Raw genomic sequence first — 14888 nt, forward strand, 5'->3', positions numbered from 1 at the left:
ATGGGTAAGTTTGTGGAGGACAATGCAGTTACTAAAGCTCATATACATGTAAGTAAAATTATTCTATATGAGTAAACTCCACAATTTTAAATCTTAAAACAGAAAGTCCCACTATAAAGTTGAAAAACTAATTTTCTCTTTAACCCCTAACAAAGCAAATTAAATATCAATTTTTTTGCAATCTCTTTTTTCTTCATTGAACCGCAAACCCAAGTGACTTGATTTATTTTCAATTAATAGTAAGAGCGTGATCTGAAAATATAGAAGTGGAATTGGTCCAATTGGGCTTAATAAGTGAAGGTTTGAGTTCAATTTCAGGTAAAGTCAGTTAAGGATTTTTAAAGAGGAAGCTGATTTGGTTAAAAAGAGTAAATAATATTCAATTATCTGTCAAACCTTAACCTCACGGAGTTGGCAAAAGAAGAGCCGCAAAACCCGCAAAACCCTTTTACCGCATTTTTTTCATTCACTTCTCCACTACATGAAACCAAATTATCAATCGCATTAACACTTTGTGTTCCACAGAAGGAGCCCTGCTCATCCTTTTCATGTCTCTAAGACCCACTCTTCCTTCTATATATCCCAAAAACCCTATTAAAACCCTCTCTTTTCCTCTTGTTTCCAAAAACCAATGCTCTCTTCAGGTCTATACCTCCCTTGAGGGGCATGCGGTCCTCAGCTGCTCGGGGGCTGCCACTAGACAGTAGGTTGAATTGGAAGAACGTTTCGTGGCCTATTTGGAGCAGCAGACCTCTAATTATGGCCGGTTTGCCTACCAGGACGTTCCGGCGATGATTCCGATCGTGAATTCGGCTCAAACCAGCAACAATGGTATTATATTCTTTGAATTAGATAATTCGAATTCAGTTTTTTCGGTTTTCTTTGTGTGGCAGTGTTTATTAGTATTCAAGTTTTGAACCGTTAGAAGAAAAAAAAAAAAAAAAAAAAAAAATGTAATGAGGAAAGTAATAGTAAGCAATAAAAAGAGTAGAACATCTTAAGCCTAATATTGCTTTCTTGAAGTGTATAGCTAAGTGAAACCATCAAATTGATTAGCGGTGGTTAAGATTGAGACGTGGATAAGGTTGCTCTCTTGAGTCGGTACATGTCTTTCCGGTAAAGTTACGGTGAAAAAGAGATTCTGGCAGCATATAACATTCTCTGCTGTAACTTACCTAAAATTTAGTTTGATAGAATTATGCAATTACGCTGCTGCTTAAATTTTTGTTAGTCATCAGTTGACTGGTATGTTGAAATTTAGTTCTCATTGTGTTGGTGATGGTGTTTTAGCTTCCTATCTGTTGATGTGCTATATTTCTTATGTGAGATGTCTAACTCGGACACACACACAACCTTGTTTTAATGATTGTCAGTGTGGTTCAACCCTTGATAATATTGATGATTGGAGATGGAAGCTAACCATGCTTCTTCGCAACAAAGATGAGCAAGAGGTTGTGTCAAGGGAAAAAAAGGACAGAGCGACTTTGAGCAACTTTCAGCTCTGGCTACCAGAATGGGTTTGCATAGGTATATTCACTATTTTGGTTTATAGAATCATTTGTTGTTATTTTTCATATAACTTCTTGTAACATTTATATTTGTTGGCAGCGTCAATATGCAAAGTAGTAGTCTTAGTAAAGTCCACTGCCGAATTACAGATCCGATCTAGATGATAAGCGTCCACAGAGAGAGGTTTTTTCTGGATCCTTATCTTTGCTTTTGCTCTATGTTTAAATTAGTGTAGTTTGAGATGGGTAATGGAAAAATTCTTAAGGATAATTGATGATAAGATTCAATTTGCTGACCACCTCAGGTTATCTTACCATTGGACTGTTAGAGAAGTAGATGATCATCTCAAAGTTATGGACAACTCAAATATAGAATGGGGATTTTGTCAGGTAACTCTTTGTCAAAATCAGGTAGTAGTGGAAGTATTGCTAGATGAAGGACTTTACGAGCAGCGGTTCCCACTTGCAAAGAATAGTGTTGCAATGGAGAGAATTCTCCGGCGGCGAAGTTGCAGCTGCGTGAAAGCAGCAAGATTGGCAGGTCATTTCTACTCTAATAGTTTTATAAATTTCTTCCTGTGTCAGTTATCCTCTCTGGCATTTCTGGTTTTTCTGTAATTTACTTATTTGAAATATAGAAGTAATTTTTTGTCTTTATTATTTTGATGGTAAGGATTAAGTCTCACTTGTTTAATAGCAAAATTAAATGCATGGAAGAAAGCACTAATGTGCTTCTGTGTCCTTATTTTGTAAAATGGTGCCTACAACATTGCTATGAAGGGATATTGTGTTGAAGAAATAGAAGACTTTTTAATTTGTTCTTTGTGTAGCTAGTCTTTATATTACTCGTCATTCACAAAGCTATATGTTGTATAATGATATATATAATGAATATGCTACAGTGGGTTGTATATAGAGATGATTATTCCTTTGCAAGATAAAAATATTGTCCATCAATGTAAGACTTTTTGGATCAAGTCTCTACCAATCATAAACTTTAAAAATGATAGATGCTATCAGAATGGACTTACTTAATTGAATTATTTAGTTTCCGAGAGTTGTTAAAAAAAAAAAAAAAAAAAAAAATTAAATGAGGAAAAAATTCCTACATTGAGAATAGTGAAGTTTAATTTCAAAGGAATTCAGTTCTATCCTAACAACTACTCCAAAATTGTAACAAATAAAATTTAAAATTGCCTAAAAATGAGCAACAAACTTCTTTTTCCAATGGCTACATCAACTTAACTCACGGGATCTGCAGATGTGCACAAATCTCATAACTCAATCTGTCCATATATTTCGAAATGTTACTCTCTAATTAACAGAAGTTTATTAATCACTCTGGAATAATCATCCGAATCAAAACCTTTGCATGTACAACGAGCATTTTTATGATTTTGAGATGTAGCGTTTGCTAGTTTTACAGTGGCTTTTCCTTATTTGGAAAATATCCATCTCAGTTTAGGCAATTTTACGGATTTTTAAATCTGCTTGAGTGTTATTTTCATTTTCCTTACAATTCAAGTACAAAGTTTATGCTATATATCATGTTTCCTGTCAAATATTAAATTCAATAGATGTTTCTGATTTTTAATGGGAATTTTGGTTGGTTGCTAATTCATGTCTAGTGGTTGTAGTAGAAGTTGTCAAAATTAGTGTGTACTTTTAGTAGTATTTAGACTTATAGTTAACATGGTGCAGAACAAGGTTCTCATCTCCAGTTGTGCTACAAAATTATATGTTTCATTTTCATGTTTTTTGACGTTTTTTGATTTAATGATAGGATGGCTTTCTGTTTTCCTTTTTCATTCCTTGAATGTCTCAATTTTTTTTTTTTTTTTTGTGTGAAAAAACATGAAATCTTCTGTAGGAATCTCCTGAAGGTCAAAGATGCTTGAATTTCGTAGAAGTTCTGCCCATAAGGAGAGGGAAGCATTATTAATGCCATGACAGAATCAGGTGAAGTATAATGAGTTTGTTGTTATGAGTGGATCTTGTTGCCTGTTTAGATCCTCCTTTCCTTCTATCTCTCTCTTATATGGGTTTGATGTTTAGAAGAAATCCTGTGGGCCTTGTTTCATTGAAGATTTGGATACCTAACCAAGCAGGCATTTATTTGTCCTCCATAAAAGGGCCATTATCTAGTCATGGCGTTGCCTTAGTAAGGGCGTTGTTCTGAGTAAGGGCTTTATTCTGTTTAAGGTCCGAACGCATAAAATCATTTTGCATCAACTGTGATTTGATAGATGCATCTACCAAACAAATAATATCAGTTTTACATGCTTACATAATTTTGAAATTGTTACTGATGGCTGACATGCTCATTGTAAAAACATGATTTACTGTTTGCAGGTGGTTGTTGTCTCTGGTGAAACTGGCTGTGGTAAAACCACCCAGCTTCCTCAGTACATATTAGAATCGGAAATTGAAGCTGCTCGTGGAGTAGCCTGCAGTATCATATGTACTCAGCCTAGAAGAATATCTGCCATTGCTGTTTCTGAGAGAGTTGCTGCAGAACGAGGAGAGAAAATTGGAGAATCTGTTAGTTTCTTCTTCTGATATTACTACCCTTGCTTCAAAAGCCCAAGCTTGTTTATGATTTAGATTATTGTGGTATTGTCAATGCGGATTAATTCCTTTATTTTTATTTTTACTTTTTGTCCCTCTTGAAAGGTTGGGTATAAAGTTCGGCTAGAGGGAATCAAAGGGAGGGACACACGCCTTCTGTTTTGCACGACTGGAATACTATTGAGGAGATTACTTGTTGATAGAAATTTGAAAGGTGTAACTCATGTTATTGTTGATGAGATTCATGAACGTGGAATGAATGAAGGTAAGTTAAGAATTCAATAAGTTCCATTTTGGTCCGTGTTCCTGATGGGCTGCTTACCATAGTTTGCATATATTTCAGATTTTCTCCTTATCGTCTTGAAAGATCTCCTTCCTCGACGACCAGAATTGAGGTTGATTCTGATGAGTGCAACCCTAAATGCTGAGCTTTTTTCTTCCTACTTTGATGGTGCTCCAATGCTACATATCCCGGTAATTCCAGGATGCTATTTACTAAATACTTAAGTGTTATGAACTTGTCCCTTCTTTTTTCAATTTTTTACTCAAATTGTTATGGTCTTTAATTTCCATTTTTTTTATTCTTTTGTGTATATTCATGATGTTATTTAAGCATTAGCTTGTAAGGTGATATTATTAGTCATTCACATCATTACTTTTATCTTTTGTTCAAATGATTTTTTAGTTATTCAATAATTTATCAATTATTATCTTCCACTAGTAGTAATTTATGATAATTTCGACAATTGACAGTCGAATTCAATTTTTTAAACTAAAAATTTATGTCTTTCCTTCGTAAAAGATGGAATGAAGATTTATTTTGAAAGGACATGATAATGAACTTGGCATGAAAGAAAATTAGTTACTTGTTGCTCAGTCACCTCAACAGTTTTTTCATAATCAATGAACCTGTTTTGCTATTTTCAGTCTTACATAACTTCTTTATTTCTATTACGAGTAAAATTGTATTTCCTCTATATAAATTTATCATTCCTTTTTACAATTAACATGATCTGATTGCTTCCTAGTTTTGTTTATCTAATGATATAAGAAGATGATGATAAGATTTATTGCACTTTAAGACGGACACAGAGCTCTGTTATTTATTGTTTTCTCCATTCTGTGCGGAGTGGGTCATTCATTTTTGGCATTACATGTTGAAGGGTTGTTATCATGGTTATGGTAGGGGCTTGCGAGGTGTAGGTTTGGAGGATACTTGATATTAAAAAAAGTTAGAGCTCCAATTGCATAAATTTCAACATGTTCTCTCTTAGTCCTTGTTTCTCTGGCTTTTAGGAGTTGCACATTCTTCTTGGTACTTATGGTGACTTAAGCCAGTTCTGTCTCTTGTGCTCCCTTCCCTCCCTCTGGGATAATGATTTCTGCTTATTCGGATTTGTAATTATTTCTGCTTATTTTGATTCCAGGGTTTTACATACCCAGTTGAAGAACATTTTCTGGAACAGATTCTGGAAAGGACTGGATATCAGTTGACCTCTTATAATCAAATTGATGATTATGGTCAAGAAAAGTCATGGAAAATGCAAAAACAAGCTCAAGCTCTGAGAAAGAAGAAGAGTCAGATTGCTTCAGCTGTTGAGGTATGGAAATCTTGTGACGTTAGCTTAATGGAGCATGCATGAAGGATTCAGGTTTGGTTCTCCTTTATTTTGTCTTTCTCTTATACATCTTCCTTTAAACTTGTGAACAGGATGTACTTGAAGCTGCTGACTTTAGAGATTATAGCTTACGCACTCAAGAGTCTTTATCCTGTTGGAATCCTGACTCAATTGGATTTAACCTCATTGAGCATGTACTTTGCCACATTGCAAAGAACGAGAGACCTGGTGCAGTTTTGGTTTTTATGACTGGTTGGGATGACATAAACTCATTGAAGGATCAGCTCCAAACTCATCCTCTTTTGGGGGATCCTGGAAGGGTTTTGTTGCTTGCATGCCATGGTTCCATGGCCAGCTCTGAACAGGTGTCTTCTCTATCTTCTTGTATGTGTATATACAAGGATTGATAATGATGCCATTCATCTATTGCTAGTCGTCTTCTCAACTGATTTTATCTTTTGTTTTTCTGATTCCTTTTTTCACATTGATGCAGAGGTTAATATTTGATAAGCCCGAAGGTGGAGTGAGGAAAATAGTTTCTAGCTACTAATTGGCTGAAACTAGTATCACTATTAATGATGCGGTTTTTGTGGTGGATTGTGAAGGCGAAAGAGGCTCTTATGATGCACTAAATAACACTCCTTGTTTGCTTACATCTTGGATTTCAAAGGCTTCTGCCCGACAAGTAATAATTCTTCTTATAACCATGTGAACATTTTACCTCGTTTACTGAATTTTGCTGATGTGAGGGGTTGTTGGCTAATAAAATGTGGTGGACAGTGGCTGTCTTTTAATGTTTATCTTTTCTTTACCTAATCCTTTCCTAAACTTCACTCAGCCAGGCCTAAACATGAATCAAGTTTACTCTAATGAACGAAAGAATTGTTTTCCTTGGAACTCTTATTATATCATGTAGCCAAACCTAGGCAACCATGCAAAAAGAGTGGGTGAAAAAAAGAGTGACAGTTTGTGATAGTTCAATAAGCAAGGAAATTGGTGTTGACTGGCTTGGTTGTTTAATTGTATGCTGAGTGTGGGCCATTATGTGACTTTCGTAGCGCAATGGTGCATCAATGTAGCCAAATCTATGCTTCCTTGTAAACCCAGATGTAACTTGTTTCAATTGGATGTGGAATTGGCATCTCCCTCATCTAATAGCTTGAAGCTCTTGTCAAATCTAACTATATTCTTTGGTGTGTCCTATGTTGCTTCTCTGGCATCTTAGGTGCTGGACATGCAAGTAAGTGTGAGCATAATGAATAGGAATTTGCATTTGCTTTTACCACTTTCCCCAGACTAATGATTGTCCTTGATCTAAAAACCTATGTTGAGGTAATGCAGCTTACCTTTCTTTTAAGCTTATGGCCATCTTGCTTCTATCATTGTTTTGTTGATTTTATTTTGGTTGGAATTTCATAGCGTTCATTGTCTCCAGAAAGGCTCTGTTTTGACTTCATTCAATGAATATTGCAAGTTCAAGTGCTATCATTTATAATGTGATTACAGTGTGGCAAGACAATCATGTAACTGAAGTATTTTATTCTATGTTGTTTAATTCTTTGTGCTTACTGTAGTATATTATACATGGGTAATAAATACTTGGTTAAGATCCCATAAACTATAGTAAAATTGGAATTATGCTGCATTTACATCCTATCTCATCAGATCATGAGGCTGAATATCCTAGCGTTATTCCTAACTAAAATGGATATTAATTATTTATTATTGTTTTACTGCCCTTTATTCTAACTTTTTCTATTGCTACTATTATTATTTTATTTTATTTAACAAGATTATATTTATCATTTTATCCTTCTTATTTTGTAATTTGTATTTGGGAATATGCTTCTTTCTATGAATTTTGTTTTCGTAATTGATTCTTTGCACCCAAATTTATTATACAAGGCTTTGTAGTTTTGTGCAGACTATTGTTTTTTTATTCTGGATCATGGATCTTAACATAATCACTCATCTTCTGCTGTTGTTCTGTAGAGAAGAGGAGAGCTGGTCGTGTTCAGCCTGGCGAGTGTTATCATCTTTATCCCAATGTGTATGATGCTTTTGCTGATTATCAGTTGCCAGAACTTTTAAGGACTCCGTTGCACTCCTGTGTTTTGCAAATCAAAGTTTACAGCTTGGAAGTATATCTGAATTCCTCTCTAGGCCTTGCAGCCACCTGAACCTTTATCGGTACTTTTCAATTTGGTTTTGCCTCTCAGTACCTCATAGTTATGAAATTTGCTGATAAACAAGAAAATACTACGGTGGCATTCTTTTTGTTTGGCCTTCCTTTTTTTTTTTTTTTTTTTTTAAATACTAGATGTCTTCATCAGAAGGGTCTATTTTGTTCTGTTATTAGTATCTGTTTGCAATTGCATTTATCAATCGCTTGACTCATGGTTTTTTTGTAGGTAAAAAATGCTATTGATTATTTAAAGATCATTGGGGCTTTAGATGAGAATGAAAATCTGACAGTGCTAGGTGCAGAACTGTTTCTATCTTCTCAAGCTGTTTCAATTTAGGGATATTGGTTATTCTAAAAGGACAAAACCTTAAATTATAATTGGTGGCTTTGCAGGACGCAACATGGCAATGCTTCCAGTTGAACCCAAACTTGGAAAAATGCTGATATTAGGGGCTATTTTCAACTGTCTGGATCCCATAATGACTGTTGTTGCTGGTCTTAGTTTCCGAGATCCTTTCTTGATGCCGTTTGACAAGAAGGATGTAAGTTTGCTAACATGATTGTCGGTGCAATTAATAATTCTATTCTTTCACTATTATTCTTTTCTAGCATTTTTGCTGCTACTTTTCTTTCTTTACTGATATGATGTGTATGCCTATAAGAATTTTGAGAGGACTTGGCAGTTGAGACGTTTATGTAGAGTGAAGATATAAACATTGTCCTCTTTTTTTCAGCTTGCAGAGTCAGCAAAAGGCCAATTTTCTGCTCGTGACTACAGTGACCATCTTGCACTTGTACGAGCCTATGATGGTTGGAAAGATGCTGAAAGGCGGCAATATGACTATGAGTACTGTCGGAAAAATTTTCTTTCTGCACAAACTCTGAAAGCCATTGACTCTCTACGTGGGCAGTTCCTGTATTTGCTCAAAGATACTGGTCTGGTAGAACACAATACAGAGAACTGCAATAAATGGAGTCATGATGAGCACCTTGTTCGGGCAGTCATCTGTGCTGGTTTGTTTCCTGGAATATGCTCTGTTATGGTGAGTGATGCACTCCTTCTGCATTTGTTTTACAGGTTTACAGTAACTTGTTTGTTTTCTTATCCTAGTTGCTGCATTCACTTTTATGATTTCTTTAGTTGTATTTTTTACTTTGATGTCATTAATAATTCAACTTTAAGTTCCAATAGGAAAAAGGTTAGATGTTATAAATTTAAAGTAAGTCGCCTATTTCCCCATTCTAATCAGTTGATCTGTTTGGATTGTGTATGACTTCTCTTTTCTACTGAGCTGGTGGAAATATTTACTGATACAATTTTAATCTACAGAACAAAGAAAAGTCTATAGCACTAAAAACAATGGACGATGGTCAGGTGCTTCTGTACTCGGTAATTTCTTGTCTTTCAGCTCCGTTGGTGTTCACTTAAGAAATTGTTTATTGATTTATTTATTTTTTTAATAGAATAATGGATATAAACAGTTTCAGATTATTGGTTTTCACTTTGATTTTTTTGTTTGATTATGGCATTAAACAGAATTCTGTGAATGCTGGGGTACCCAAAATTCCTTACCCATGGCTAGTTTTCAATCAAAAGGTTAAAGTGAATGCTGTTTTTCTCCGGGATTCGACTGGTATATCTGATTCTGTACTTCTCATGTTTGGAGGGAGCATTTCCAGTGGTGGACCAGTATGTTCTACGAGCACTTCATAGTCATTTCTCATAGGACTAATTATCCCTGGTGGATGACACTGGTGATTGTTTTAGTTTGGTCTTCCTCTGCCATGTTATTTTGTTTAACGCTGAAACTACATGTTGCTTTTTATAGGATGGACACCTGAAAATGCTAGGAGGATACTTGGAATTTTCCATGGAACCAGCATTAGCGGATATGTATTTAAGCTTAAAACGAGAGATCAATGAACTAATTCAGAAGAAAGTAAGTATTAACTGACTTTTCAGAGTTGTATATTTGTTTAATTTTTATGCTGTTGTGTTTCCTTATCCAGAAGCTCTTGTTTAAATCATTGTGTGGTGTCTAATTTTGTATTTTTTATTTTCTTGATACTATATGTTTTTGCGTAGCTCCTGAATCCTGAGATGGACATGCAAGTACACAATGAACTCCTAATGGCAGTCAGATTGCTGGTGTCAAAAGACAAATGTGAGGGCAGATTTGTTGATGATCATCAGGTGCCGGAACCCTCACAAAAGGAAGCAAAAGTGACACTTCCAGTTCCAGGTATGGTCTCAGAAGGAGGAGGTGATAATTCCAAGACTGAGCTGCAAACATTAGGTATGGTCTCAAAAGGAGGAGATGATAATTCCAAGACTGAGCTGCAAACATTGGCTGTCAAGGCAGGACAAGAAGTTCCAACCTACGAGACAAATGAGCTGAAAGGCAACCAGTTCCTTTCTACTGTGATAGTTAATGGTTCGGATTTTTTTGGGCAACCTTGCAGCAGTAAGGAAGATGCTGAAAATGATGCAGCCGCTGCCGCTCTGCTTTGGTTGAAAGGATTTAATTCTTGGAGATAACTGGAGCTTAGCCGACATAAAAGACAAAGGGTGATACTACATCCTTATTTTTTACTGGGCACTGAAGTTCCTGGTTTAAGTTGCAAGTTTTGGTGGCATTTTGGGATGCGGGTAGCTGTGGAATTAAAGGCTGGAAGAGGAACCGCAATTCACAAAATCGAGGGCAGTACTGTTGACCCTTTTTAGTTAAAGGGTTAAAAGTAATTCTTTGAAGGCCAAAACTGGAGATTCCAACTTATAGTTTTCCAATGGAGGAGGGGTCTCTCAGGACTTGATCAAGTGGGTATGATTGTGTAGAGTACTAGTTATCTTCTGCTTTGGTCTTATGTTCCAAGTACCTCACAAACCTTTTGAAATCTTGATTATGAAACCGGTAAGTGAACCACTTGGATAAACACTGCATTTTCAGGAATAAAGACAACGTTGGTCAGACCAGCTCCACTTCACAAGAATTCACAATTACTGCAAAATTTTGAAACCTTTCTGCTTGCCTCTTATGTCTCAATCTTCTTGCCATTTGAGAAATTTTACCTCTATTGGTAAGAGTTTGGGTTCTTTTTCGAGAAATGAGCAGAAGTCGACGCCTTTGCTTATTGCCATCCTTTATTTTAGTTACTGTAGCTCTGTGTGACGAATATGGACTTAATAATTACCAAAAGTCTTTCATAGAATGAGAATATATATATACCTGGGAGGATCAATGCTCCGTTCTTTCCCATCACAGCGTTTAAGGCCAGCAGTCCCTCCCTGTTTTAACACCCCTTTTCTTGATTGATGTCGATTATATCGGCTTCGTTTGGTTGGATTTTGGGAATACTACTTTTAGTATTCCCAAAAAAGTTAAACAGTAAAATACCAAAAAACTCACAATATTATTCAACTTTATTCAACATTTTTTAAACCCCCTAAATTTGTTAATTCAATTAAATACCCCTAAATATTTTTAATGTTTTTGTTACGGCGACTCCGGCCACCCTCCGGCGGTGGTGGCCGGCTGTCCGTATTTGAGGGTGGATTGGGTGTGTTTTTGTTAACTTTTAATATTTTATTATAGGGGGTGTTTTGTAAAAAAACAAACATATGGGGTATTTTATTAATTTATAAATCTTACATCGTAATACCTGCCCAATTCAACTTTTTTTTAACTTGTTTCAAAAAACTTTTCTCAAAAACCCAAAATTTTGAACCAAACGAAGCCATCATATCTAGACAGTTTCTTGAGTAGACATGGCTCCGTTTGGTTCACAATTTTGTGTTTTTGGGAAAAGGTTTTTGAAAAAAGTTAAAAAAAAAGTTGAATTGGGTGGGTATTACGATGTAGGATTTACAAATTATAAAATACCTCCTATGTTTATTTTTTTATAAAACACCCCTTATAATAAAATATTAAAAGTTAACAAAAACACCCCCAATCCACCCTCAAATACGAACAGCCGACCACCACCGCCGGAGGGTGGCCGGAGTCGCCGTAACAAAAACATTAAAAATATTTAGGGGTATTTAATTGAATTAACAAATTTAGGGGGTTTAAAAAATGTTGAATAAAGTTGAATAATATTGTGAGTTTTTGGGTATTTTACTGTTTAACTTTTTTGGGAATACTAAAAGTAGTATGCCCAAAACCCAACCAAACGAAGCCCATGAACTTCTCAATCCACCAAAACTCTTTGTTGGTAATAAGGAATTTAACTTCTCCACTGAGTTGTTGAGAAGCTATATATGTAGAGGTAACGATGTCAGTGAACTCATGAAATTATATTAGTTTCCTGCATATCCTCCATTGGAGAAAGTAGTGGCTGATACGCTATCGTTTCGTTTGTTTCGTATTTGGGAATACTATTATTAGTATTCTTAAAAAAGTTAAACAGTAAAATGTCATTATTTTCAAAATATTATTCTATATTTTTCAATTTGTTTTAAACCTCCTAAATTTGTTAATTTAATTAAACACTCTCAAATAATATTTTTAGAAATTGCAAAAACACTCCGATCACTCTCCGACAGTGGTGGTTGATTGTCCGTATTTAATGTGTGAATTGGGAGTATTTTTGTTAACTTTTAATATTTTATTATAGAGGTGTTTAGTAAATAAACAAACATATGAGATATTTTTATTAATTTTTTAATTTTATATCGTAATACTTGCTTAATTTAACTTCTTTCAAAAAAATTTTCAAAAAATTATTAGAACAATGAATCAAACGGAACCTATGACTTTATACTGTGGGAGTTTCAGGGGATCCATTGCTGTACTAATTAAACACTGCCAAACGCGGCTATGTATATCTAGCGAGACAAAAGCTTTCGGCTTTTAGCAGAGCAGAGTACCTTTAAATCGTTTTAAATCAAGCTGTATGTTTTGTTTGTCAAAGTACACTTAGACAAAAGCTTTCCGGATGGGGGAGGGGTCCTTCAGGACTCGATGATCAAGTGGGTATTGTTGTATTACTAGCATTAGACTGCTTTCGTCTGCTCTGACCTTGGACTAAGTACCTCAAAATCATAGCCTTCGAAGGCTCTTCAAAATAAAATCTTGGTAACCATTCCGTCGCTAAGGGTACTACTTGGATAACTACCGCGTTTTCAGGAAGAAAAACAATGTTGTTCAACCCAGCTCCATGAACTCCGAACGGTACATCACAAGTTCTGCAAATTTTTGTACGTTCATCGTTGCCTACGCCACGATTACTTTGTATCCTAATCTTCTAGCCACTTGAGCAATTTCACCTGTATTTGTAAACAAATTGTGTTCTCTTTCGAGAAATAATCAGAAGTCGAGGCTTTTTCTTTTCACCATCCTTGATTTTAATAGCTGTAGCTCTGGGTAATGAACATGAACTTGAAGTCTCATAGATTGAGAAGACTTAGAAGGATCAATAGTCAACTCTTTACCGTCATAGCGTTCAAGGCCAATAATCCCGTTGAACTGTCTAGAAGACATATACAGATGAATAACGTGTCAGTGAAGTCATGGAAGTGGTTTCCTGCATATCCTGCATTGGAGAAAATAATAGCTGGAACGCTGTGATTTTTGGTGCATTGTTGGAGTTGTTGGGGATTAATTCATTGACTTTGCTGACCATTTCCTTAATTCATTGCGGCTTCATCTCCTTTTCGAGCATAAGGCCTGATAATCCATGAACTGTTTCGTGACGAGATGCCTGTTTTATGAGTTCTTGAAGGAATAAATACAGGGGCGGAATCTCCATCAATCAATATAACATGGTTGGTCTCGCAAAAGTTTGACATTTTCTTGAAATTGCAGACTGGCTCTAGTACTACTTCCTTTGGGACAAAATCTGGAACTTCAAAAAGGAAACCGAAATGACTCGAGTCAGTGATGATATATGATAATAATCTTCAGTTGTTACTACTAGTTAATCAAAACTTACCTTTAGCTATGTGCTGAAAATTGTCCTGATCCTTAACCAGTTGGTGGGAACTGTTCGTAATATTCTTAACTGTTTGCAGAGAGCTATTACCAATTCCATCCACTAAAGGTAGAGATTTGCTTACATCCCCAACTATATTCCGGCTGCTGCTTGCATTCTTTAACAATATGATGTGATCAACTACATGTTGAGAATTATTGCTTATATTCTCATGGATGTATTTAGAGCTGTTAGTATCTCTGATCATTAACATCTTCAGACCGAACCTCATCGGTACCCGCAAATTTACTGCAAAACACCTCCATCATGATTAAAAACATATATATGTGCTCTTACAAACTGCCAAATAAGGCTACAGTGCAGAAACTCATAACGATCAGCAAGCAAAACACAAATTACACAAAGCCAAGGTCGTAAGATATTTGCTACATGCTCTTTTTTGAGAGTTTGCATGCTTCTCGATTTCTTTACTCTTTTAATTAATTTGTTAGTAACATTTCACATAACTATTTTTGCATGTAAACATGAACTTAAAGCTGAACTATGCAAATTTGATTTCTGATTGTATAGTTGGGTTTTTCCAGACAAATTAGTAATTACAACAGAACTTGTTGGCCTGTTTGATACATTATTTAAAATATAGTTTTTGAGAAGCTATTTTAAATAGGATGAGATATGATTAAAAGGTTAGAGAATGTGTTTAGTATAATATATTATAATTATATGAGACTTATGATAAAAATATAGAATAATTGTTTGGTATATTTTTTGAAAATATTTTTTAAATATATTTAAATTAATTTTTAACCCCCTATATTTGTTAACTTAGCTAAACACCCTTTAATAATAAAAATTTATAAATTAACAAAAATATATTCAGGAGCCACTGTTGGCAATCGATAATCGCTGGAATGGTGTATGATGGGTTGGATCTGGCTTGGGTGGGTGGAGATGTTTTTATTAATTTATAAACTTTTATTATGAAAAATAATTATTAAATATTTTGAATTAAATAAAACATGATAATATAAAACAAGTATTATCCACTTTTCTAACTCTAGACAAAAAATCCTATTT

The 14888-nt window shown here is 35.1% G+C and overlaps 2 pseudogenes; one reads left to right on the forward strand and one right to left on the reverse strand.

The window, feature by feature from the left end:
* LOC116105924 lies at positions 1–11201 on the forward strand (annotated as a pseudogene).
* Positions 11202–12796: 1595 nt separating this feature from the next.
* LOC116105925 lies at positions 12797–14082 on the reverse strand (annotated as a pseudogene).
* Between the last annotated feature and the right edge of the window lie 806 nt (positions 14083–14888).

This window comes from Pistacia vera, unplaced genomic scaffold (genome assembly GCF_008641045.1).
Source record: "Pistacia vera cultivar Batoury unplaced genomic scaffold, PisVer_v2 Contig507, whole genome shotgun sequence".
NCBI classification, from domain to species: Eukaryota; Viridiplantae; Streptophyta; class Magnoliopsida; order Sapindales; family Anacardiaceae; genus Pistacia; species Pistacia vera.